Source organism: Canis lupus, chromosome 19 (genome assembly GCF_011100685.1).
Source record: "Canis lupus familiaris isolate Mischka breed German Shepherd chromosome 19, alternate assembly UU_Cfam_GSD_1.0, whole genome shotgun sequence".
Taxonomy (NCBI): domain Eukaryota; kingdom Metazoa; phylum Chordata; class Mammalia; order Carnivora; family Canidae; genus Canis; species Canis lupus.
In genome coordinates, this window is record NC_049240.1 from 52,358,394 (window position 1) to 52,384,869 (window position 26,476).

The 26,476-nt window shown below is 47.9% G+C and overlaps 1 protein-coding gene across 9 annotated transcripts in view; it reads left to right on the top strand.

Annotated features, from left to right (window-relative positions):
- LYPD6B (LY6/PLAUR domain containing 6B) overlaps positions 1-26,476 on the top strand; it is a 165,790-nt gene that overhangs the window by 16,931 nt on the left and 122,383 nt on the right. The window contains exon 1 of one of the 9 annotated variants that reach the window (XM_038565173.1): positions 11,068-11,333. The exons of the other annotated variants lie outside the window; for them this stretch is intronic. The gene's annotated coding sequence lies outside the window, so the exon portion shown is untranslated. Of the gene's footprint in view, positions 1-11,067; positions 11,334-26,476 lie in introns of those variants that run through there. 9 annotated transcript variants of the gene reach the window in all.

Genomic DNA, 26,476 nt, shown 5'->3' on the forward strand with positions numbered 1-26,476 from the left:
GATGCAGTGGAAGGAGTTCTGTTTTTTCCTGGGCTCCCTGGCATTTGCTTCCTACTCCCTGGGAGCCTCGGGTGAGGTGAGCGTGCCTCTCCAGGGGACGCCCCCAGCAAACGCTGGGCACGGGGCACGGGAGAGGCGGCCTGGTTGGTAGTTAGGAGTAAGCAACATACCTCGTTCTCCCAGACAGCTCCGGAGCAGGATGGGGACCGAGGGAGGAGTCGGATATGGTTGCTTTGCCAACATGTAAGATAATCTCTCTTGCTCTTCCTGGGCCTCCTTTTGCCGCGTGACAAACGCATCCATTCTTCTCCAACAGAAACGAGAGAAGCAGGGCAGGGAGATGTTCTTACAGGTTAGACTTCTCTGCTTTATGTATGAGAATATAGCGTACTATGACACGAAATCACGAACTTCTTAGTATGCTAGTCATTCCTTGGATTAAACAATTAAGATCTCTAAAATCACACGTAAGTATGATATCAAATCGGGCAATTTTTAAAGATACCGGTTGGAATTATGTTCTAGAATTTTCTGGTAATGAAAATAACGCTGGAAATAAACATTCAGCAGTGTGACTGACACATATAAAGTGCTCGGTAAATTGTAGCACTGATGATAACGATGATGGTGGTGGTGACGGTGTCTAGAGAACTAGTCCATTGATGGTTGGAGAGGATTAGAAAGAGATCACAAGGCTGAGAACTCTCATCAGCTGCCTCTCTCCAGGGGAACCTCTCTCAGACATTCTTTCCCTACGTGGAAAAGCAACAGGCAAACGAACCCAGGCAAGCTCAGTCTCTAAAACCAAGCCAAGTGTACACTTTAGAAGTACAATTTTTTTTTCCCCTTAAAGTGGTTGCTACTAAAAAGCACAATTCAAAATAGTCACTGCAAGAACAGACATGCTGCAATCCTAATGGTGCAATTCTATTTTGTTGAGTCAAAAAAATAGGGCTGGTAATGACGAGTCGTAGCTATGCAAATGAAAGATCATCATGTCTTACGCTTCAGGGTGTGAGTTGATGGCAAAAATCTGTCCATGTTACTTGGTAGGAGAGATGAATTCAGATGAAAACATTTATATATATATATATATATATATATATATATATATATATTTAATTTTTTTATTTTAAAAAGATTTTATTTATTTATTCATGAGAGACACACAGAGAGAGGCAGAGACACAGGCAGAGGGAGAAGCAGGCTCCATGCAGGGAGCCCGACGTGGAACTCAATCCCGGGTCTCCAGGATTGCACCCCGGCCAAAGGCAGGCGCGAAACCGCTGAGCCACCCAGGGATCCCCTATATATATATTTATATATATATAAATATATATATTTATATTTATATATTTGTATTTGTATTTTTATTTAATATAATTATAAAATAGTTTTATATTTATGTATTATATATGTATTATATATATATTATAATATATATATTATATATATATAAATTTTTTTCCTTAAGCATCGTTTATGGATGAAACACTAAAATAATTGTTGATCTATTGGCAGGCTTTCCTGGGTGTCTGTTGTGGTCAAGGCTCAGCAAATGAGCCCGCCCTTCCTTCCTTCCTTCCTTCCTTCCTTCCTTCCTTCTTTCCTTCCTTCTCCAACAAACGCAGCCTTTACTTTCTAGCAGCTTATATCTTAAAGGGAATGGCAAGATGCAGACATTAGGGGAAAAAAACAAGTCCAAGTTTACATAGTATATATTACATATGGTAGGTTTCTAATATATTTGGAGGAAAAATCAATAGAGTGAAAATGATAGTTCTAAATCTTAACTAAATCAAGTCATGAATTCTTCAACTTTCAGTGTTTTCAGGCCAAGGGGCATAATATTCAGGTATATTAGGGTTAGAATAATATTGCCTGTCACCCAAGAAGTAGCCCCTCCACAATAATGAGCAGAGAATTCAGACAGCAGTTGGAGACTCAGCTACCGTGTGCTCATAGGCCCTACAGATGCATTCTCAGAGCCTTCCACTGAATGGGAAGAACTGATTTCAAATAGGAATTATTGCTTAGTGGATGCCTGAAATGAAGGCAAAATGCCCTGATGGTCATTTGATTTGTTTATAATCTCTTACTGAGATTTCTTATGAAACTACTGTGTATATTTGGGTTTTTACTTTGAGGTTTTTGTACTTTTCATTTAAAAAGGGGACTGGAATAGTGTGCTAAAGTTTTCAAAATAAGTAAAAAAAAAACCAAAAAAACAAAAAAAAACAGGTCAATGAGGAAGAATTATTTAATTATTTAATAAATGCTTTGCACATAAGAAGATGTCACTTTGGACCCCACCAAGTATTACCGTATCTTATAAATAAACTACACAGAGAGTTGAATATTGCATATCAATTATAGAAAAACTGGCAGAAAATGTTTATTAGGTTTGCATAGGAACGACAGTTTTCATGGCTTGAATGCAAAAGAAAGAACCAGTGAAACAAAAAACAAGTAGACTTGAATAGATTAAAATCGAACACTTCGGGGTAGCCCTGGGTGGCTCAGCGGTTTAGCGCCACCTTCGGCCCAGGGTGTGACCCTGGAGACCAGGGATCGAGTCCCACGTCGGGCTCCCTGCATGGAGCCTGCTTTTCCCTCTGCCTCTACCTGTGTCTGTGCCTCTCTCTGTGTCTCTCATGAATAAATAAATAAAATCTTTAAAAAAAAAAAATAGAGCTCTGGCCTTTAAAAAAATAAATAAATAAATAAAATTGAAAACTTCTATATAAATGAAGAGACAACAGACTGGGAAAATTCGCATTAAATTTGTGACACATAAATGATCGATATGTGTTATAACTTGAATATATAGCTTACTCCAACATGTAAGAAAAGGGCTGGAGCCTTAATAGATGTAAAATATAATAGCTACCATTTATTGAGTATTTTTTATGCCCACATAGATTTGCAAAATCAGATTATACTGTTTTACCTACAGAATGTTCTGCAACCAGCTTTCCTCACATGCCCAGACTATGTTACTAATTAACCTTCTAAAACATGGTTTTCAGCAGCAGCAAACTACCTCATTGGTAAGGCCGTTCAGCCCGATTTCACTTCCCCGAGCTTTCAGTGCTGGATGCTGAGGTTATGGAAATACAGCGAGGGGCGGTTTCCTGGTATCTCTTCTCCTTGTGAAGCCACCGTCTGTCGTTGGGGCTGTGGTTGTGCAAAAATACATCTCAGTGAGTGAAACAGTGACTCACAAAGGAGCGCGTTCGATACTGGTTTATCAATGACTTTATGGGTAGCATCTGCCACCGAACCCGGGTTCAGCGGAAGACGAGCTATCGCTAGAGATCCCGGGCTTTGCACAGCTTCGCCGGGCGCGTCACCCTGTCTGCTGAGGCCTTAGTAAGAGGCCCGTTGACCACCGTCCCCCTGAGCATCTCCAGGGCGGCCGCGACTACGGGGCTGCCAGGAGGGTGCTTGTCAAGCGCGTCGTCCCCTCATCTTGTTCCATGGCAGAGGCAGAGGCAGAGCTTGGAGGCCACACAGCAGTGACCAGCAGGGAAGGCCTGGAGCCGGCCCTGGGGACAGTGGCAAGCTGTGTTTGGCGGCGGTGAGTCCTCCGTGGCTTCTCTAGAGCTCCCGAGGCTGCTTTCCAGCCGAGGTTCTGATCCACCACGCAGAACTCGGAGGTCTCGGCCACGTACCCTCCTCCTTGCTTTGGGTGGCAGGAGTCCCCGCGGCCATCCTCTGCTGCCGGATGGAGGGACGCCGGGTGTGGGCCCGAGTCATTCCTTAGGGCTTTCAGGCTCCTGCTGTGGCTTGTGCCGGTAGCTCCCGAGGGACCCCCGGGGAGGCCGCCCGTATGAGGCTGAGCATCCACGGGCAGGCACCGTCCTGATTCCTTCCCCATCCACCCCTTGCCCGGGGCTCCGGCGTCTCAGAGGCACCTGTCAGCACCAGGTGAGCTCATGGAGGGCACGTTCGCCTTGTTTTGTGTCCTTTCGAGTGATGGATTCTGAATCCGTGGACGGCCTCCTATTCCTAGGCGGCTAACAGAATCACCGAAGGACATGCTGTCGTTGAAAACCACCACCAAGGGGTTTGGCGTGCTTGTGAGTTCTAGGGTGTTCGCAGGCTGTCGGCAACAAACCCGTTAGCTCCTGCAATCATGATGATCTTAATTTCATTGACACCCCCCCCTCCTTTTATAGGACGTAACTAAGGATTTAATCTCCAAGGGTTGACTAGAGAGAGGACTCTGTGCCCTTGTTTTCGAACTTTGAAAGAAGGGCACCTGGGTGGCTCAGCGGGTGAGCGTCCGCCTTCGGCTCAGGGCGTGAGCCCCTTCGGGCTCCCCCGCATGGGGCCTGCTTCTCCCTCTGCCTGCATCTCTGCCTCTCTCTCTGGGTCTCTCATGGATAAATAAATAAAATATTTAAAATATATTAATAGAACTTTGAAAGAAGGTGGAATTCTGAGTTCATTTGCTCTTTTGCTCAGTCTAGAATGAGCTGGGCATGCTTCCAGGGAGAACACAGGCCCGGCTCTACTCACTTCCCGTTGCTTCAAACCTGGGCTGCAGATTGGCAGCATCAGGGTCGCCCAAGAGCTTGTTCGAAGTGCACCTTCTCGGGCTGCATCCCTGTGTTTTCAACACCCCCTCAAGGTGGTGTAAGAACCTGAACAGAAGACATGCTCAAGGATGAGACGTGCCGGTATAGACCATGTAGATTGTTCAACTGTGAAAGGTGCCTACTCGATGGTTCATGCTCTTTCCGGATCATATTAGCTATTTGTATATTTTGGCCCTTAATAAACATTTTAGTCCTTTGACATTTTAATAATTTGTCTTTTTAAAGTTTCCTTTTCATTATAAATCACTATACTCTCATTCTAGAAGCTTCAGAAAATACAGAAAAATGACATGTGAAGAGCAATTTATCCCTCAGGCACACTCATTGATAACATTCTAAAGGTACATTTTGTCTTTTCTGTGCATTTTTTAAAACCTTGTTGTTTTTTTTTCCTTCTTGATTGTGGACATTATATGTTACCCTTTTGTAAAAATCAAGAAAGTAGGAAAAAAACACAAGACAGAGAACAGAAACCATTCTACATAAGCAGATGTCTGGATATGACATAGTATTATAAAGCAGCATTTCAGAGTCTTTGCTTCTTTCCTTTGGTTTTAGAGGATCTTCTCAGATCATCTCAGTCTTTAGTTCTTATGCTACTTATAGGTCAGTTTCTCCACTTAATTTTTAAAATTTTATATAACTTAAATAGAATTCTGGTATAATCATTAATAGAGTCTCAAATAGTTATTTTATGGTTAGAATGGGGAATTTATTCGCTTCCTTGTGCAACCAAATCTTTTAGTTGACTAACTCACCAGTGGGGCATATTTTATATTATTTAGGAATCCTCTTTGATCAGAAACTTCTTGGTGAGTAGAAAAGCTTTTGCTTTTGAAGGATGTCTGACTACCCTCCTCTGAACCTGCCTGATAGGTTGTCTTTTGGAGGGGAGAAGGAGGGACTGGTTAGATTCATGATCCTTGAGAGAAAATCCTTTTTTATCCTTAGGTCAACTGAGTAGAAACTTCTGGATCACTGGGGAATACCATGGCAGGGGAGCAAGTTTTTGTTACTTGGGCTCTTTGGTGAGACTGGAAAAATGCAGGACAGAATGAATCTTTGCCCATGTTTCTGCTTTTTTAGGTAGCGTGGGAGCAAATTTGGCATGTGATTATTAACATCTGCTGAATAACCGGCGTCAGTGTTTGAGGCAGGGCAGGGGACGCTGGTCGGGATTTGCCCTGTACCATCTTCGCTGTGCTTTGTTTTGGAATACATCGCGGCCCTTGATAACGCAGAATGTATCATGTCAAGTGAAGAATTCACTGCATTTTTTTTCTGTCCATAGACTAAGCTCTTTCCCCGAGTCTAGTTGTTCTAAGAGTACTTGATGCCATTTACTATTCAGAGGAACACAATTCAGAAGCTAATGTAAGAAGTATTTCCAAATTTCAACCTGTATTTGCCCTTTTTAAATTAATTAATTAATTTATTTAATTTTTATTTTTTTGTATTTGCCCTTTTCAAAGAACATTAATAGGGATTTAATGTATATTTCTAGAAATGCTAAGTAATGTCTCTAAAAGTTCTCTTGCTTCTCTCCTAACTCATGCAGTTCCGGATCACCTCTCCTCAAAAATCCTTTTGGCTCCTCTGGTTCCTTCCCTTTCTGAAGTTCAGGTCACTTCTTTCCTTGCTGTTCTTTATCAGGTCGATCACTTTAGCCCCACTGACTTCTTATAGTTTTCCTCCTGGTAATTCCCAACCAGGGGTAGTCTCGGAATGACCCATCAACAGGAATTTGTCCATTTTGTTGGTGGGAGGGTGGGTGTGGCCTCGCGGGACCTGCGGGGGAAGGACTGTGGCCTGGCATTGATGACAGCTGTGCCCCCTAGCCCGTGCCAAACTGCCCGGGTGACACAGACTGTGTGTGTCCCTAAGCGCGCCGAGTCCCTGCACTGAACTGCTTAGAATTTATGGGTTTTTGTCCATTGGAAAACTGTTGTCATGATGCACGAAACTGGCTGATTAGGACTGAATGCAACTGGAAGACAGCAGAGCCCCAGGTACCACCCCCAAACCCTGCTGTGTCACACATCTTGGTTGATAGCGTCTTATTCATGTTGAGAAGCTGGTTGGGCGGGAAGGACGTGTGGTCTGGATGGTGCATTAGCCAACTTGGCATTTAAATTTGCCAAAGACCTTTGGGGCATTGCAACATTTAAAGAAATGTCCCTGCAGTAAATCCCGATGCTCTTGTCTCCTGTAATCCTGCGTGTTATTCTTTTACGCCAGCGTGACGTCCTTTTATAGCATTGTTGCACATCCAGTTGCCTGCGGTGCTAAGCTGTGTTCTTTATTGTGATGCTTGGTCCCAGTTCAAAAAAAACTTACACTCAAAGCCACAAACAGTTTTCATTTTTATTAATGGAACCTTAGGATTTTTTTCCCCAGGCAAATACATCGGCTTTTTTTTTCTTTTCTTTTGCATGTTAGCTTTTTGTCCTTTTTGTTGTTCTCTTGAAATATAGAGACATGCATTTTTTTGAAATATTGAAAATTTGAATATTTTCAATAGTTTGAAAAATACTGCAGAGTTTTGAGTGAATGAAAATTTGGTGGATGGGGCACTTTTCTCTGTGATTGATCAAGAGGTGTGCGTGTCGGAAGCATACATCTCGCTCCCTGCTCCTCTTGGGTTTTGTTTCTTGCATCTATCCTCGTGAATGTTAGGCTTCCTTGATGTTTCCCAACATGCCAGCCCTGATCTGCCACAGGACCTTTGCATTTAATGCTGCCTTGAGTGCCCTTCCCCATGCATCTGCAAGGCTGGCTCCCTGACACCCTTCAGACTCAAACAGGAGCTTCTCCCTGAGGGAGTTCTTAGCTACCCGTCTATAATCCCACCCTTCCTTTTGGCCCCATAACATGTTATATCCTGCTCTTCCCTATTGTTTTGTTCTCTTCTCCTCGGCACACGTCGGTATCTGTTTAGCACAGTGCAGCTGACTCTTGAACAACGTGGGGGTCAGGAGCGCCCAGCCCTGTGCTGAAAACCCTCGTGGAACTTCCGACTCCCCCAGAACTTAACTACCTCAGGCTACTGCTGATCAGAAGCTTGAGCGACCGCACGGGCAGTCGACGCACACAGGTTTCGTATGCTCTGTGCATCGTACGCTGTATTCTTACAAGGCCCTAAGCTAGAGAAAGGTCCAGAAAGTCCCAAGGAGGAGAAAAGACATTTAGGCTGTTGCACTGAAGAAAATCCACATGCAAGTGGACCTAGAAGGTCAAACCAGTTGCAGCTCAAGGGCCAACTGTATACGTCGGGCCATGGTTGCTCTCTCCCTGGAAGGCACCGTCCCGAGGGCGGGCCAGGGCTCATTTCCTCTGTGTTCGCGGCACCCAGGATGTGCCCAGCCCTCGGAGTAACTATGACGTCGGCACAGAGAGCACTGGATGAGGAGGAGGGCTGGAGGGAAGGAAGGGGGGCGGTGAACGCCTTGCTGGCCTGTGCCCCTCAGAGCTGTCCTCCTTCAGGGCTGCCCCCCGGGCACGGAGCAGTCCGATTTGGGGGAGTTTGAGGCCCCAGGTGCCTCAGGAGGCCTCGGCGGTGCGGCCTGAGGGCTTCCTGGAGGCAGCCGTGGCAGTGGCCGAGGGGCCGGTGAGCGGGGCCACCCCCCCCCCCCCACCGAGGCTCCACCACCTTTGTCCCTGGGGCCAGGGGTCTGGGCGACTGCAGGGCGCTACTCGGGGGGGAGGGTGGGCCTGCGGGGCTGAGGCCTGCGGGGTCCTGCTGAGACCAGAGCAACACTTCATTAGCTGCAAACATTCTAGTCAAGATCAGACGGAACAGCTGCCTTGGGGAAAATTCTCTGGAGTCCGTATGTTTGCTGCTTCACAGAGGCCCGGCCCGCCGTCCCGCGCTAGCGAGCTTCCCACGCTCGGGCCGATTTCCTAGGTTTGCGGAGTTTACACAGCAGGTCAGTCCTGGAGGAGGAGGATTAGGATCGCTGTTTAAATAGAGGTTCTGAGGGGTTTCTAACCAAGCTTTCAGAGTGGAAGTCCTTCGTTTCAACCAGTGGACAAATAGTTTTTAAAAACCGGGTTAAGGACCCTGGGGGATTTCAAAATGCAGAGTAAGATCTTCGCCCTCGGTTTGCTTATCGTCTCGCCGTGGACACGAGGCTTTATCGGCATGTGCGACACGACGCCCGGCGGGTGGTAACGACGGGCACGACTTGCTGGATAGTGAGCAGCACTGAGCACCATCCTAGAGCCTTTTTTTTTTTTTTTAAATTTTATTTATGAGACCCAGAGAGAGAGGCAGAGACACAGGAGAGGGAGAAGCAGGCCCATGCAAGGAGCCCGATTCAGGACTTGAACCCGGGACCCCGGGGTCATGCCTTGGGCTGAAGGCAGGCGCTAAACCCCTGAGCCACCCGGGCTGCCCCGTCCTAGAGCTTTTCCACCCACGAACGGGCCCATCTCGTCCTCCCAGCCGCCCACCGAGGCAGGTGCTGGTGGTTTAGTCTGAAGCTTCGCATAAACAGACAGCGCTGTGGGAGTTTGGGAATGGGGGAGACCAGGGAAGCAGAAACAGGTGAAGGGAAACTTGAAGGAGGAGGGCTCTCAGTCTGCATCCTACCATCGGGAATGGCCAAGTAATGAGGAGGGGGAGGAGGAGGAGGAGGAGGAGGAGGAGGAGGGGGAGGAGGAGGAGGAGGAGGGCGGCCTAATGGGCCTAATGGGCCTTCGTGGGTCTCGTTTCTAATCTTTTTCCCTCTCGGAAGCTCTTTTACTCCCACCTGGGCTCTCAGCACATGTGCTTCTGGTGGAGGAGACAATAAACGAATATGTAGGGAAAACATACAGGACATCAGTGCTTTAGGTGCTTTGGAGAAAAATAAAGGGGGGCTCCTGGGTGACTTCTTGGTTGGGCGGCTGACTCGATTTCGGCTCAGGTCAGGCTCTCAGGGTTGTGGGATGCAGGCCGGTGTCGGGCTCCGTGCTGGGCGTGGGGCCTGCTCAACGTTCTTTCTTGCCGTCTCTGTGCCCGCCACCCCCACCCCTGAAAAAATTAAAGAGAAAAAGCAAGAGTGCTGAGGTGCTGGAGGAAGGGGTTTGTAATTTTAAATAGGGCGGTCAAGGCGTGACCCCGGGATCCCAGGATCGAGTCCCATGTTGGGCTCCCTGCATGGAGCCTGCTTCTCCCTTGGCCTGGGTCTCGGCCTCTCTCTTTGTGTCTCTCATGAATAAATAAATAAAACCTAAAAAAGAAAAAAAAAGTGGAGGGGAGCGAAAAGAGCTGTAAAGGCTCCATAGGAGGAGCCTTGTAGGCCGAGGTAATGGAGGCCCTGGGGTGGCGATGGCCTGGTCCGCTCAGGGGACCAGAATAGTGAGCAGGGAAGGGAGGGCCCAGTGATGTCGCTGGAGGCAGTGGCTGCCAGTGACCGTTGCTGTGGCTGCTGCGCGAGGCAGGACGAGCTCGCGGGAGTTTCCAGTGAGGGGAAGGGCATCCTGGCAGGTGGAACCACGTTCTGCAGCCCCGGCCACTCTCGCTCCTCTTGCTTGGAACCGCAGCCCGGCTGGGCGACTCTCGGCTCCTGGTCCGCTGCTGCCGTGGGCAGAGGCTCCCACCTGCCACCGGGCAGGTGAGACCCGGGCCACAGCAGCTCAAGCCGTGGGGGGCAGGGGGGGCGCCCTCGGACCTGCAGGGCCCCTCGCCACAGCCCCCGGGACGTATTCTGGGCCTGTGATGCCGGGTTCCCGTGTGTCCTGCTGGAACCGCGGCCCTCCCGGCTGGTCCTGGGCCGCTGCAGGCCACTGCCCACGCCTCAGTGTATGGTTACTCGCCCAGTCCTGGCCTGTGCCCTTCGTCACCAGGGGAGGGGACAGTGCTGGGCTGGAGGCCCGTGTCCTGGGGGCCAGGCTGGGCCTGAGGCCCGTGTCCTGGGGGCTGCACTGGGCCTGGGGCCCGTGTCCCGGGGGCCCCGGCTGGGCCGGGCCTCTACTGCTCACCCTTCTCCTGTCTCCCTGCAGCCAAGCCCCTTCCCTGGAGCCCAGGCTGTCCCCCAGGAGCAGGAGACTGGGGCCCCGGGGAGGGGTCACCCGGAGCGGGGGGGACAGCGGGTGAGCGGCGACCTCTGGGGGAGGAAGCCCCAGCAGCCGGGTGTGCGGTGGGCTTTGTGGGGCCCAGGGGAGCGGAGAGCCGGCTGCAGGGAAGGTTACGGCTCGACGTCCCCGCAGGAGTTCCCGGGGCCCCAGCGCCCCATCCTGAGCGTCACAGGCCGTGTTGGCCGTGGAGCCCCCGCTGTGAGAGTGCAGGTGTGGCAGGTCGCGTAGGTGACAACAAGTCGGGTTAGCCTCGGGGTCGGCGGCGGGGTCACGTGCACACACACGTTCTCAGCCGTGCCTACCTTTGGGTCTGATTTCAGGCGCCGTTGCTTCTCCGGAGTCGGAAACACGGGCTTGAATGGCGTTGGCAGGAGCGATGCCCGTGCAAATAGGCCTGACTCTCAAATGCACAGACTGGAGGTGGAGGCGATAGAAAGTTCTCCGCATTTGCTCCTTGTTCCCACCAGCGGGACCAGAGTTACTAGGGTGCACGTAGCTGTTTTTGAATCTGCTGTGAATCCGGGTATCCTGTGGGGCCCTTCCAGGGCCGGAGAAGAGGGTTGGGTTGGAAAATGTTATTAGAATAAAAATGTAACAGTGGCCTGGCCCTAGAAGGTGGGGGAACTGTGGGATGTTCCCTCTTTGAAGAAAAATGCTAAGTTATTTAAGGTAAGTGGTCTCCTGGGCCTACCACTTACTTTCCTGGGAAGGGATTAATTTGAGTTAATGTTTATTGAGTATCCTATGAAATGCTTTAAGATTTTGAAATACAGGGGATCCCTGGGTGGCTCAGCGGTTTAGCGCCTGCCTTTGGCCCAGGGTGTGACCCTGAGGTCCCAGGATCGAGTCCCTTGTGGAGCTCCCGGCATGGAGCCTGTGTCTCCCTCTGTCTGTGTCTCTGCCTCTCTCTCTCTCATAAATGAATAAATTAATTAAAAAAAAAGATTTTGAAATACAGTTTGTATTTTGAGTAGGTAATTTGCTCACGTGGTCCAACATTTAAAAGCTGCAAAAGAATATTCAGTGACCTTCTCCCACTCATCTCCTGCAGTTAGCCAGTTTCTTTCTCGGGGCAACCCAAGTTCCCAGTTTCCTTTTTTTTTTCTTTCTTTTCTTTCTTTCTTTTTTTTTTTTTTTTTAAGATTTTATTTATTCCTGAGAGACACAGAGCGAGAGGCCGAGACACAGGCAGAGGGAGAAGCAGGCTCCCTGCAGGCAGCCTGACGTGGGACTCGATCCCAGGACCCCGGGGTCACGCCCTGGGCCGCAGGCAGACACCCAACCGCGGAGCCACCCAGGCGCCCAAGTTCCCAGTTTCTGATGTATTTCGGAATCTATCAGCGTTAATGCCCTTAAGGAAAAAGGTGTCTCTTCTCTAAGAACCTTGCTTTTAATAAAAGAAAGGGAGCTAATCATCCATAGCTGCATTTTGGAAACTTTTGTTATAAACCTGCTGATTACAAAATTCCTGGATGCTGGGGACGCCTGGGTGGCCCAGCGGTTTAGCACCTGCCTTCAGCTCAGGGCGTGACCCCGGGGTCCCGGGATCGAGTCCCACATCGGGCTCCCTGCATGGAGCCTGCTTCTCCCTCTGCCTGTGTCTCGGCCTCTCTCTCCCTGTGTCTCTCATGAATAAATAAATAAAATCTTAAAAAAAAAATTCCTGGGTGCTGAACTCCGTATATTTGCTACTCAGTCAGGTCCTCAGAGTAGCTGTAGGAACTAGCCCCTGGGAGCTCACCAGAGCGTGGAATCGCAGGTGCTGAGGTGCTGCCCCCCCCCCCCGCCCCCAGGAGGATCAGCCTCTCAGATCACAGGTGACTCAGAGCCCATGGACGTTTGAGAAGCCCCTGCCGAGTATGACTTCACCGCATTGAGCTCCGGTGGCCGAGTGAGGTCCCATGTGGAACGGAGAGAGGGGAGCGGTCAACAGAAGTAGGTCTCCCCACGCTACTCTTCACCATCGATGCTCCAGTTACGTGATGGTGATCTTGCCTTAGTTTGCGGCCACAGATCTAGATGGTCTAGAAACTTTGTGGTTTTGATTGTGAAAATGAAAATCTTCCTTTCCCTTTCCTTTGTTTCTCCTGAATTGTCCTCAAATGTTTGGCATTTGCTGTAACTTTCTTATGGGGCTGTGCCGGTCCGAAGTAAAAAAGTTGTAAACCGGTGATAGAAAAACCTAGAAACAGCCAGTCGGGTCTGGATTGACAGCTTCTAGTCTGATGGATCCGTGTGTTTGCAGCTGTGGTTTTATGTTGTGTTCTGCACCGCGTCCGCACGTTTGATCGACTATCACGTTCTGAGCAGTTTATCCATCAGTGTAGGTTTGTGCTAATCTCAGCGAGATGGAATCAGATAGTTCATGGATTCTGGAAAAAGACAGACTTTTTAAAAGTTGTCAAACTTCTGGCAGAGGAAAGAAAGAAGGAAACTTGTGTGTTTTATGTGAATGGAGAAATAGAGGGCAGAAATTACTGAAAGCCCTATGATGGATGAACCTGTAAACTAGTGCAAGCAATTTGACTATAACTGAGTTTTTTTTTTAATTTTTATTTATTTATGATAGTCACACAGAGAGAGAGAGGCAGAGACACAGGCAGAGGGAGAAGCAGGCTCCATGCACTGGGAGCCCGACGTGGGATTCGATCCCGGGCCTCCAGGATCGCGCCCTGGGCCAAAGGCAGGCGCTAAACCGCTGCGCCACCCAGGGATCCCTATAACTGAGTTTTGACTAAGAACTTGAGAAAATTTTTACAGCAGGGAATTAGAAAGTAGGTCATTAGACTATATTTTTATAATAAGACTCCTAATCAGTAAAGGATCTATGTTCTAAAAAGCAGGTGAGACACCTGTGTAACCCATATCCATTTAAATAAGGGGAATGGAATGCTTTTGGGGAAGTGTGGTGACAGAGTCAGAGGAAGAGTGAAAATAGGCAGAAACAAAAGCAAAGGGTAACAAAGCCCTGCCCTCCTGCCGGGGGAGGACGGCTCAGCCTAGGGGTTGGGGACAGTTTTGCAGACGGAGGCAAGAGGCTGAAGGGAGAACAAGTCCAGGAGAGGAAGGGAGTCTAGAGAAGAGTGGGTTTTATTTATTTATTTATAAGATTTAATATATTTATTCATGAGACAGAGAGAGAGAGAGAGAGAGAGAGGCAGAGGCACAGGCAGAGGGAGAAGCAGGCTCCATGCAGGGAGCCCGACGGGGGACTCGATCCCGGGACCCTGGGGTCACGCCCTGGGCCAAAGGCAGGCGCCAAACTGCTGCGCCACCCGGGCTGCCCGAGAAGAGTGGGATTTGAACACGGGAAAGCAAACTGTCCGATTAACCCTGAAATGCACGAGAACCCTGCCGGCAACCTGTTACCGGCAACTTTAAAATCATTTGCTCGTTTGGCTAGTTCCTCACACCTGGACTAACTCTAACTAGAAACGTATTTTCAAGGAATGTCTGGAATTAAAAATCTTTGGCATAAAGATATTCTTTAAAGTGTGATTTATAATAAAAATGGAAAGTGACTTAAGTCACCTAGTGGAAAGGGGGTGGATGGGTGACTCGTACATCCATAGGATGGGATGCTCTAGAGCTGCTGTAATATTTCGGGTACGTCCTAAATTAGGTATGAAGCGGGATGAAGGTTGTTGGGAAAAACAGGAAGCAGTGTGGATGGTGGTTGTGTGATGGGAATTTGTTTGAAGACCATTCTGGTCCTAATAAGTATGCGGCGTAGTGAGGGTCTACTACCCAAAGAGTAGAGTAAAAAAATCCTTACTCTAATTTTATGGTTTTTATTTCATTTTCCAAAAAAGATTTATTTAGAGCATACGTGGGCGTGCGGAGGAGGGGCAGGGGAGGAGGGAGAGGGAGGGAAGCCTCAAGCAGACCCCCTACGGAGAGTGCAGCCTTACGGGGCCCGATTCAGGACCCTGAGGTCATGACCTGAGCTGAAATCAGGAGTTGGCCACTTCACTGACTAAGCCACCCAGGCGCCCCCTCACTTTAATTAAAAAAAAAAAAAAAAAAAGGACAAAGAGTTGGAAATGGATAGAAAAACCCGTGTGTCATTATTCCGTGGAGGATGTTATCATGACTCTGTAAAACCTGAGGTGTTCGAGGCATTTTTGTGAATTTGCTAGACGGTGGCCTGAGATCAAAATAGGCTGGGGTTGCAGTCAGTGGTGTAGGGGGAGGAAGAACCTGGCGACGGGGGCAGTGGGAACCGTCCTGCCCAGGCCGCGGCGGCCCGCGGGGTCCTCTGTCCCCCTCTACTCATGGGGAGGCCTGCCTGTGCCGCGGGCTGTCGGTGGACGACCTCGTGACCAGCGTCCCGTTGAACGCCACGGGGAGCCTTGACGGCTCATTCCCGGGACGCCCTTGCAACCCTGAAATGATCGAGCAAAGAAAGACCGGGGTGGGGTGGGGGGGCCCAGGGCGTCTGCAGGAAGGCGAGGGCCTCGGTTTCCGCGCCGCGTAAGTAGCCATCAGCACGCGACAGAGTCACTTTGAACAGTGCCCTTCCCTTTGTGTTAGGAAGCCATCGTGTTTCTGTAGCGCTTTGATTTTTATTTTATTTTATTTTATTTTTTGAAGACCGTGTCAATCCTAGTAAGTGGGAACTATGGTTTTTAAAAATTTCCCCGGGCCTCTGCTGGAGAAGCTCTTCAAAGGGCTGTTTTTCAAGTGATTTGAAGGGAGTGGCTTTTAAGGTCTTTTTTTTTTTTTTTTTAATTTCCCTCCCTTTTTTTGTTCATTTGCTTAAAGTGGGTGAGCTGAGTGTACCCGCACGGTCGCAGGCGAGCCTGATTGCGCCGGGGCGGAGCTTCCATCCACACCATGGCACGGCCTGGGAGCTCCTGCCCTTCCAGGCGCCCTTGTCGTTTGCCGGAAGCCATCTGGTGTCCTGGAGGGACAAGGTGCGTTGGCTCGGCGTCGAGTGCCCGCGGGCCTGGGCTGGCCCCGGGCGACGGATCCTCGGGGCAGAGGCTGCCGCTGGCCTCCCCGAGCTGGGCAGGGAACCCTAGGGTCGGCACGAGTGTGACCGTGAACGCGGCTGGCCCGCGTCGTAGGCTGACGGGACGATGTCCTGGTGCCACGACGTCGGGCCGGAGAGGGTCCTTGAAGGACGGAGGGAAGCTCGTCCGTGGGGGGCACGCGGCCCTTTCCTTGGACCCGGCCCCTCGCCCCCTCCCCAGGCGCCGTGCGGCCTGTTTCCCGCTGTGCCCAGATCTTCATTTGCATCGACCTTTGCCATCCTCTCTGCTCACGACGTGCGTCGCCCGTATCCCCTCCACGTGTGTTGGAGGCCATGGTCCTTTCTGTAAACGAATCATTTGAAATGTGGAGGTTACTGTGGTCCTTTGGGGGGATTAAATCCGTGACCCCGGTCTTCTCCAGCACAGGTTGGCCTGCTTCCAAGGTTGGCGCACACGCACACCCTAAGGACCACGCTCTATAGGTTATACCCGACAGGGGCCTGGAGCCCAGCCTTTGGTACTCATTTCAAGGATAGTCCGGGGAGTTGACTAGCATTAACATTCAGAAGAACAAATAGAAATTTCTAAGATAGTTGTCACTAAATTCTCGCCTTTTAAAGATCGGGAAATACTGCCAGCGTGTGGGATGCCTGTGAGCTCTGTTCTAAGCCCTGTGAGGGCAAGGCTGGGCTCTACTTTATTCACCCCTGGGTCTGATTTTCAGCATGTGAGCTGGTGTCCAGCACTTTTTTCTTTAAAAAAAAAAAGATTTTTTTAATTTATTCATGAGACACACAGAGAGAGAGGCAGAGGGAGAGGCAGGCTCCCTGCAGGGAGCCCGATGCGGGACTCGATCCCAGGACCCTGGGGTCACGACCTGAGCCAAAGGCAGACGCTCACCCCCTGAGCCCCCCAGGCGTCCCTGGTGTCCAACACTTGCTGCTCAATAATTCTTCCATGAGTAGATTTCCATTTCATGAAATTTAACTCTAACCATATTCTAGCTCGTATGAAATTTAAGATACGTATTGTTTGCTGTAATTTGGACTTCAGCCATAGCTGGCACACACCAGAGATGAATTCATAAAACCCACCTGAACTCTGACTGCTTTTAGGGGTTCATTTTTATCTTCTGTGGCTGCACTTGAAAGGGACGACATCGTGCAAGGCCTTTGCTAGACGGATGTTTTTGGAAGACCCCGTAGATTAATTCCATATTAAAGATCAGAAGTGAGCCTTAACTCTTAGCCGCCCCTAAAGTCTTACGACTTATTAAAATGCCATTTCTATTCATATTCTCTTGTTCTTGCCTCATTTGCAGTAGCTACGTTCTTTTTAGTGGACTTAGGTCTTTGAAGAGTAATTCATTTCTACGGTGGGAATTACGAGTCTGGGGGCCGGGTGTGCCGGAGCGGGCTGAGATTTGTAGGAGAAGGACGCACCTTTGGGGACGCGGTGCAGCCACCTTTCTCCTTCGACGGAACCATCCTGAGCCTTCTCGGAGGAGTTAACAGGCTTCCAGGGAAGGAGAGTCGGTCATTTCTTTCATGCTTTTACTTCGCATGACTTTTCACAGCCGACGTTTTTTTTTTTTTTTTTTTTTTTCTTTCTTTCTTGATTTCTGAATTCTTACCTTGGTTAGTGAGGGCTTTGTGTCCTAATGCCACCTGCTTTACGTCTCTGTACTTGTTTCTTTATCTGCAAGATCAAGCTAGCGCTGCCCTGTGGACCACGTTGCCGGGCCCGGGCTGTGGAGACGGATTCGTTGGCGAGGGCCGTCCTACCAGGCTGACACAACTGAGTGGCTTAAACCGCGGAGATGCGTCCACCCCCAGTGGGGAGGCTGCAGGTGGGAGATGGAGGTGGCAGCAGGCCGCTGTGCCGTGGAAGGCCCCGAGGAGGGCCGGGTCCGGGTCCCTTCCCAGCTCCTGGTCCTTCCTGGGCAGTGTAATTCCAGGCTTCACGCTGTCTTCTGTGTGTGTGTGTGTGTGCACACGTGTGCCCGGCCCCAGACTCTCCTTTTCCATAAGGACGCCAGTCGTGTTGGCTTAGGGCCCACCGTACTCCAGAAGGGCTTCGTCTTAACTAGTCACCCCTGCGCGCCTCCATTTCCCAATAGGGTCACATCCTAGGTGCTAGGACCGCAGCACATGAGTTTTGGGGAGGGAGGGGTGCAGACTCCGTTCAGCCCCGATCAGGAGGCAGGAGGGTCAGCTGGGCTTGGGAGGCCTGAGGGACAGGCTGTGCGACTTCCCGCGAGTCCTCCGGCTTCCTTGCTTTTTAAGAGTCGGTGTCCTTCTCCGGTCGGAGCAGTGCCAAGCTGGGACACGTGCATTTGCTGTCTGGCCGGGACCCTGTTGAGAGAGACCGGACTGAAGTTCGCATCGGAAGGGTCTTGACCGAGTCTGGATGTTTTCATGTCAGGACGTCAGGAACCTCTGGTCCCTCCCCGAGGTCAGCTGCTGCCACGCTGAGGGGGGTCCTGGCCCCCCGGTAAGCAGGTGAGGACCCTGCTGCCTCTGCGGGAGCCGCTGGGCCTTGTTTGTTAGCTGTCGTCGTAGAGATCCCAGAGGGAAGGTGGAACAGGGGAGCAAAGGCCTTCGCAGTTCCGGCCCTTCCCCCAGCCGTCTTGCGGGTGCCCGCAGTCATTGGTGCAGCCGCTGCGGGGACACAGCTGACCTCACCTACACGCACTTGGATGTTGGCTCTTGGCAGCCTCCAGCTCTCACTTGCATGAAGCGGACGGCCTGACGTCCCCACCGTCTCCGGGCGTGTTGCGGAAGTCCCATCGCGTGGTGGAGGGGGCATTCAGTTGTCTTTTTTTTTTTTTTTGCATTTTTTAGAGATCTCCTTGACCTACAATATTACATTGGTTTTAGCTGTACAACATACTTTGATATTTGTACACATTGTGAAAGGATCACAAGCCCAGCCGATATTTACTCTGCATAGTTAGGGAATTTTGTGGTGATCGAAACTTTTTAAGTTAATAGTCATCACACTGCGTAGTACGTCCCCATGACTCGTGTGTATTATAATCAGATGTTGGTACCTTTTGGCTTCCTTCACTCATTTCCCCCACCACTCACCCCTGCTTCTGAGCACCACAAATCTGTTCTCTGGATCCATGGGCTTGTCTGTTTGTTTTTAAATTCCACACATAAATGAAACCCTATGATATTTGCCTTTCTCTGTTTGACTTATTTCACTTAGCATAATGCCCTCAAGGTCAATCCGTGTTGTTGCAAATGGCACGATTTCATTTTTTTTTTTTGTGGCTAAATAATGTTGTCATATACAAAAATATATACCACATTTTCTCCATCCATTTACCCATTGATAGACACGTAGGTCGTTTTCCTGTCTTGGCCATTGTAAATAATCCTGCAAGAGCATGGGAGGTACGTATCTTTTTGAGTTTGTGTTTTCATCTTCTTTGGACAAATACTCAGCAGTGGAAGCATGGGGTTGTAGAGTAGTTCCACTTTTAATATTTTGAGGAACCTCTCTACTGTTTTCCATAGTGGCCACCTCAGTTTATACTCCCAAGACTGCACAAGGGTTCCCTTGTCTCCACATCCTTGCCAGCACTTGTTATTCCTTGTCTTTTTTATAATAGCCTTTTTTTAAAACAAGTGTGAGGTGATCCTGCCTTGTGGTTTCGTCTTCATATTTTTTTAATTTAAATTCAGTTTGCCAATATATAGTATAACACGCAGTGCTCATCACATCATGTGCCCCCCTTAATGCCCATCACTCAGTTATGTCTTCATATTTTTAATTCAACTTTTTTTGGAGTACAACCTGCAAAAGGGAAAGTGTATGGAGAAGAGTGGGGTTCAGCGAATTTTCACAGACTGAGCATACCGGTGTAACTGTCACCCAGAGACGACACCTGCCCATCGTTCCCCTTCCTACTCACCAGTCCTCTTTCCAAAAACAACTTTTTGTGGTCCTATTTTGGGGTGGCGCATTCTACTGTTCAGTTCCAATCGCTGTGATATTTATTCCAGGGTAGCCTTCCTATTAGTAAGAAGCCACTGTCTTCTCTGTAGTTACCAGGTACGTGAGTGCTGCGGTCACCGCTGAAAGGTTTGTCACCCTTCCTTGGTACACGTGCATGTAGTTCGGCTGCTGCCCTCCAAGATTCAAACACCTGCCTCGCTCCCTTGGTGTTCCGAGGGTCTTTTTTTCCTCTTTATTCTAGCCCCGTGGGATATTTGAAGCTTAACTTTACCCTCTTGGTAACTATCTGCAGGAGCTTTGAGGAGGGAAACCTCTGTCCTAGTCTTTGGAATCTCCTACCGCTAGTGTGCGAAGAGCTGTGAGCAGAGGCAAGCGGCCAATTAGCGATGGCCAGGAGGAACAGCTGGGTCTGAGGTCCTAGCTCTCTGCCGTGGTAGACCTCAGGAAGCAAGCTGGGATTTTAATTGTGGTCCATGCTTCCTGATAAGTGATTATGGATGCCTAGACCTGCAAGAATCTGAGGGGTGAATTGCAGTAATGGTGTCTGGGCGAGAAATGGTGAACCTCCTTCTGCCCCTACTACCAATCACCAGTTTTCCAAGGAAAGATGACTGACTCGGCCTTCTGAATGTGAATAATATCACAAATTACTTTTTAGCCTTTGATTACAACGAGTGTTTCAGTCACTAGGTGATTGTAGTACTTAATGATTGACCGCAGCTGGAAATCCATACCTCCTGGTACACGTAAGGCCCCTAGAGTGGGGTCTGGCACATAGTAAGAACTCAAGACCTGCGATTATGGTCTTATTGGAAATAAAAATTTGGGATTTTCCATGTGCCAGCAGAATACCTGGGCGGGCTGGACTCCATTGTGTGGTTAATAATTACCATGTGGTTAGGCAGCTGGAAAAGCTGGTCAGCCGAACCCGGCTGGGTAAGCCATAATTCAGGCCTCCCTTTCTACCTCATTGCCTGTAGGAAATAAGGAATCCAGGGTGTGGAACAGCTTTCTTGCTGCTTGCCTGGGTGCACCTGGGTGTGCCTCCATAAAGGAAACCCGATGCCAGCACATGGAGGAGATGCTCCTGCTGTCAGGGGTGTCTGCACTGGCCTCATTATCTATCTCCAGGCTGGAGTCTGGAGACCCTGGATGGAATATCCTTGAATGGGAATAAAGTGGCACAGTGGGACATCAGGGCAGAGCAGTCAGGACAAAAGGAGATAGCTTCCTGCATTCATGCCACTGCGTCACACCAGCAGCAGCATTTTGCTGTATCTGCTCTTGTGTCTCTCAAATTTCAGACATCTGAGCACTTCACCCCTAAATATTTCAGAAATCATCTTCTAAGAATAAAGATCTTTTCCCTTCATTACCAGAATATAATATTGTATCTAAGCTGATTAATAGTGTTAGTTTTATTATGTATTTCAAATTTCCCTGCTTATTCAAAAATGTCTTAAAGGTGTTTTTGTTTTGTTTTTGACATTAGGATTGAATCAGGCTTCACTCATTGCATTTATGTCTCTCCTTAGTCTCTCTTAGAACATCCTGTACACAACCTTCTATAACTTTTTGGGGGAGTCTAGGCTAGTTGTCTTGGAGTATGCCCTACATAAATGATGGGTTTCTTGACGGTTTCCTCATGTGTTATATACATAGTCTATCTTCCCTATTTCCTTTAAACTGGAAGTTAGGTCTAGAAATGGGAATGCATTCAGGTTAAATATTGGTCCATTCAGCCTGTTGAAACAAAAATTCCATAGCCTGGGTGGCTTATAAACGAGAATTTATTTCTCATGGGTCTGGAGGCTGGAAGTCCAGGGTCAGGGTGCCAACATGCTTGGGCGAAGGTCCTCTTCTGGCTTGAAGACTTCTCCTTGTAGGACAAGGCACTGATTCATTCATGGGATTAGCTCCACCCTCGTGACCCAATCATATCCCAAAGTCTCTGCGTCCTAATAACTAACACCTTCAGAGTAAAGATTCCAACATATGCATTTTAGGGGACATGGACATTTAGGCCTTAGCAAACATTTTTGCCCAAACCATGTCAGGGCTGATGCTGTGAATTTCCTGCTGCAGGATGTCCTGCTGTCTCAATATTACTGATGTGGAACTGCCAGAGTTTTCTACTGTAAAAGTACATTTTTCCTTTGCAATTCGTAAGAGTTTGCGGGGTGGTTTTTGGCAAAGTGCAAACGTCTTGTTTCCTAACAACTTTTCAACCAAGTTTTGAGCTTCCTTTGATCCCTGCCTCAAGCTATTATGTTGGAGTTGCAAAATGGAGATTTTGTAATCCTTTCAGTGCTTCTCCCTTGAGCTGTTGGCATTCTTTAAAGAATTTTCCTCTCTCACCCTTTTTTTGTGAGTTTCACTATAGATGTGTGATTTTTATATATCTAATATGTTCTAAGCAATTATGGCCATTGTTCTTTCTGATGCTCCGGATGTCCGTCATGTTGAAACAAACTTTAAAGTCGTCTGTTAACTATAGGCAACTGGCTTAAAAATTGGTATGTTCAAAAGTATTCCGAATGTTCCAGCAATGGGGTGTATGTGTTGGGGGAGGGCGTTAGTTCTCTTTAAGGAGCAGCTTTGTTCAGGGCGGTATTGTAGAACCTAAGAGCTTTGAAGCTGAGAATTGCCAAATCAAAGAGGTGAGTGAGGGTTGCATCTGGTAACTTCTATGGGAAGGTGATGTAAGTCTTTTTTATGATTTGAAGCGTGATCCTTTCTCCAATTTTTTTCTGGTCACGGATATGGAAGAAGAATGATGAGAGGCCCGTGGGAGAGGACAGGAAGGTAGCTCTGTTCAGAAGGCTTATCATCAGTGTGGACTGGGATGCCCCGTAGGAGGAAATTAGGCTCTCTGCGCCTCTTGGTTAATAATGCAGGCAGCCGGAAAAAGGTCCATTAAAGACAACTCCGTCAAAATCGAGGACATTGCCAGGAAGCTCTTTTCAGGTGCGGTCTCTGGGCTTTTTCAATGCATGGATGCACCTTAGCTGAAGTGTTTCAACCAGAGTGGAATGCAGCCCATTTTTTTTCCTTCCAAAATGAAATGTTTCCAGAATCTACTTCCCCACCCCCCCATACACATAAACACTACCCCATGTAAAACCACCTACCCATATTCTCATACATTTAATAACAATAAAGCCAAAGGCAGCTACATCTACAAAATGGAAAGGAGCCTCCTCGCTCCCTGCCTGATAAAAGCAGGGAGAAACCAGTTGCTTTGGGGATTGTGAATAGTGGGCTTTCTTGGCAGCCTCTCCTCCGCTCTTCGCACTCTGTTCCTCCAGGCCCGGGAGGGGAAAAGGGCCTCAGGAGATGAGTGGTAGAGGTGTCATGGGCTTCAAGGTATCACAGATTGGTAAGTTTAAAATCTGGGGCTTCATTCTCTCCTTCCTTTTTTCGGTCTTACTCCAGAGTGTCTGTTCTGAATAAGAGCGGCCTCCTGGGGCGCCTGGGTGGCTCAATCAGTTCACCCTCTGCCTCTTGATCTCAGCTCAGGTCTTGATCTTGAGGGTGTGAGGTCAAGCCCTGCATTGGGCTCCATGCTGAGCGTGGAGCCTACTTAAAGACTGGCCTCCTTTCAGAACTAGGACATGGTACATTGTCTTAAGGTAGTAAGTAAAAAAAGGATTGCCTTGCTTTTTATATGGGGTAATGCAGTAGTTTTCTAAGGCTGCCGAAACAAAGTGCCCTAGACTGGTACTGGGTGAACAAATTATTTTCTCACAGTTCTGGAGACCAAGTCTGAGATGAAAGTGTCAACGGGGTTGGCTTCCTCTGGGGCCTCTGTCCTTGGTGTGTAGAGGGCCGCCTTCGGTCTTCACGTCCTCTTCCCTTGGGCTCTGTCCAAATCTCCTCCTCTTAGAAGGACACCAGTTATGTGGGATGAAGGCCTGTTTTGACTTATCTCTTTAAAAGTCCTATTTCTGGATATAATCCCATCCTGAGGTTCAGACTTCGATATATGAATATGCACATGACTTTTATATCACATGATAGGAGATCTAGAAACATATCTTAGTGTTGGACTTGAATATCAAAAATGATAAATACGTTGACAACTTAGACTCTTGAGAGCAAACTTCCCGAATGCTATTCTGATGTGCAACTTACCTTTTTCTCTCCCTTCAGTGACAACAAAAATTACCAGAAATAAGAACAAAAGGACAGTTAAGGCGTCATCTAAAATAATCGAGTTTAGTGAGAAAGACTACCTAGCTGATGCTTTCCTTTTCTTCTCTGTGACTCTATATTCAATTTTAGGTGGATAAGGAAAGGAGACAACAGTTGCTAAGATACACAGTGTTCTTGACAAGTGGACCGTATGTGCATGTGAGTGTGCGTGTGTGCGTGCATGTGGGTGTGCATTGTGTAAGTCCCTCAGGCCTGTGGAGAGCCTGGCTCGGGGTCTTGCTCACCCAAGCGACCGATATTCAGAGTTACTTGGTAGCAGCTGTCAGAATTGGGACCTAGTGCTCAAAGAAGATTCTGTAGCCTCTCAATCCGGTACCACCTGCATCAGAATCACATGGGGTGTTTTTAGAAAATTTGCATTGGTGGCTGCTACACCCCGTATGTACTGAATGAGTGTCTGTGGAAGTAGGACCCAGGAATCCGCATTTTAAACCCGTGCATCAGGAGAGTCTCAAGCAAATAGAATTTGAGACTTACTGTACTGTTGACAGGACTTGCAGTTCTGTATCATCTTGAGGCGGCGACCGTCCTCTCACGTATCCGAAGTCGCTGTGTGTAGTAGGTAAGTTACTCAGTGCTTTGGTCCCCGGGCCCTCTTACCTTCATGTTTGGCCTTCATTGGAACACAGGGTGGATGACTCCTTGCCTCCACACCCCTACTCTCTACCTTTTGAAATTGTTACGTTTCTGTGGATTCATGCTTCTCTGCGATGGTGCATAGCTTCTCCAACCTTCCAAGACCTCTGGAAACCAGACTAAGCATGTAACTCTTTGGAGGTTTTTCTTTGAAGTGCTTAGGACCGAGGTTATTTGGAAACATTTTTTCTAATTACTAGTGGTCTGTGTTCACTGTTGGCTGGATTATATTATCCCACAATATGGTTACTCTGGCAGAGGGAGTAAAATATGAATAGATACGTTAGTATAATAAATATTCTTTTGTCTAAAGTTGATCTTTCAGTTTTAACATTTAATTATGTGAGCATATTGTCTTTCTAAAAATTTGTTTATATATATTTTAAAAGTTTTATTTGTTATTTATAGCATGAGCAGGGGCAGGGGCAGAGGGAGAAGTGGGAGGATCTGAAGCAGACTCTGCACTGAGTATGGAGCCTAACTTGGGTCCTGATCCCACAACCCTGAAATCATGACCTGAGCCGAAATCAGGAATTGGATACTCAACTGACTGAGCCACCCAGGTGCCCCGAGTGCGTTGTTATTTTGGTTTGATAATTTCTTCTTTGGTCCATTGGTTGCTTAGAAAAATCCTTAATGTCCAAGAGGAAATGCCAGCCACATTGCCTTGTGTCCTGCTTCTTCGTGGATGGTACCCATATTCTTAACAGTCTAAGAACATGATCCTTATGTGCAACTCTACCCCAGACATCCCTCCCAAAAGTGTATCTTCTAAGTAAGGGAATTCTTCTAAACAGTGTTCCATTTTGGATAGTACATACAATAATAAGACTCAAATTGAACACTGTTTAGGGGTAGGACCATGTGTGAGGCTTAAAGTGCTGTGGAGTTGACATGATAGTTGAGATTTCATAGTACTTCTTCACTTTATCAGGGCCAAGACACTAGGACAAAAGGTGTGAAGTTCTCTTGAAGGTAAATAGTTGCATCAAATAGACGATTTGCTCCTTTTGAGAAGAAAAGGGGAGATGATACAGTGTGGTCACTAAGAGAACAGTTTTTTAGGACCGGGAACTGAACAGAACTGCCACATGCTTCCTGGGTGTCTTTAGAGGAGGTATTTAGTCTCGCAAAGGCTGCTTCCTGTGCCCCGCCCCCCAAATGGTGATAATAATAGTACCTGACATAGTGAGCATCGAAAGATATAACACACGCTTTGCTTGGCATGTCGTAAGTGCATCTGTGTGCACGTCCAAGATTTTGTGAATGTTATTTTTTTTAAATATTGAGATGGTTACTTGGCCTGTAGTATAACAAACGTGGATAGAGAACATTTTAGGCAATTAATTCACCTTGAGTTGCATATAAATCTATTATAAATTCGACTCAGAGTTGCTTAATATATTTTAGTTCAGATTGAAAGGGGCTGATTATCATGCTGGCTTGGGATGGTGAGGTGGTTTCTGGGTGCCAAGGGAACTGCTGGGATTGGCTGTGTCCATTCTGGTTCCAGAGGGAAGATTGGTGGCATGCCTACATGCATTCCCCAGTCTTCTAAGTCTTTGATCCAGCAAGGTTTTCTTCATACATTTTTACACTTGATAGGAACAAACAATTCTGTAAGATAATTAAAATACTTAAATCTGATAAAATTTTTCCTGGTTTGATCACCCACACGACATGTATTTATGGTTTGGATATATTATATATCAGTGGATGTGCTTGAAAATGTAAGGAAAGCATCACTGTGGACAAGTAGGGGAAGTGAGTTTTAACACCTTTTGTCTATTAACCCCTGTTTTTTGTTTGTTAGTTTTAATTGTTGCTGTGCAGTCTTGCCCATCCTGTAGCTTGTAGGAGGACTTCTAATATGCACTTCAAAATATTTAAGTGGTTCAATAAAAAAGCAATAAAAGATCTGCTTTAAAAAAAAAATCAAAATGGCTTAATTGTGCAGAAGCTGGAGGAGGGTGTTTGGAACACAGCCGCTGCAGCCAACTCATTTACTTTCCATAGCTG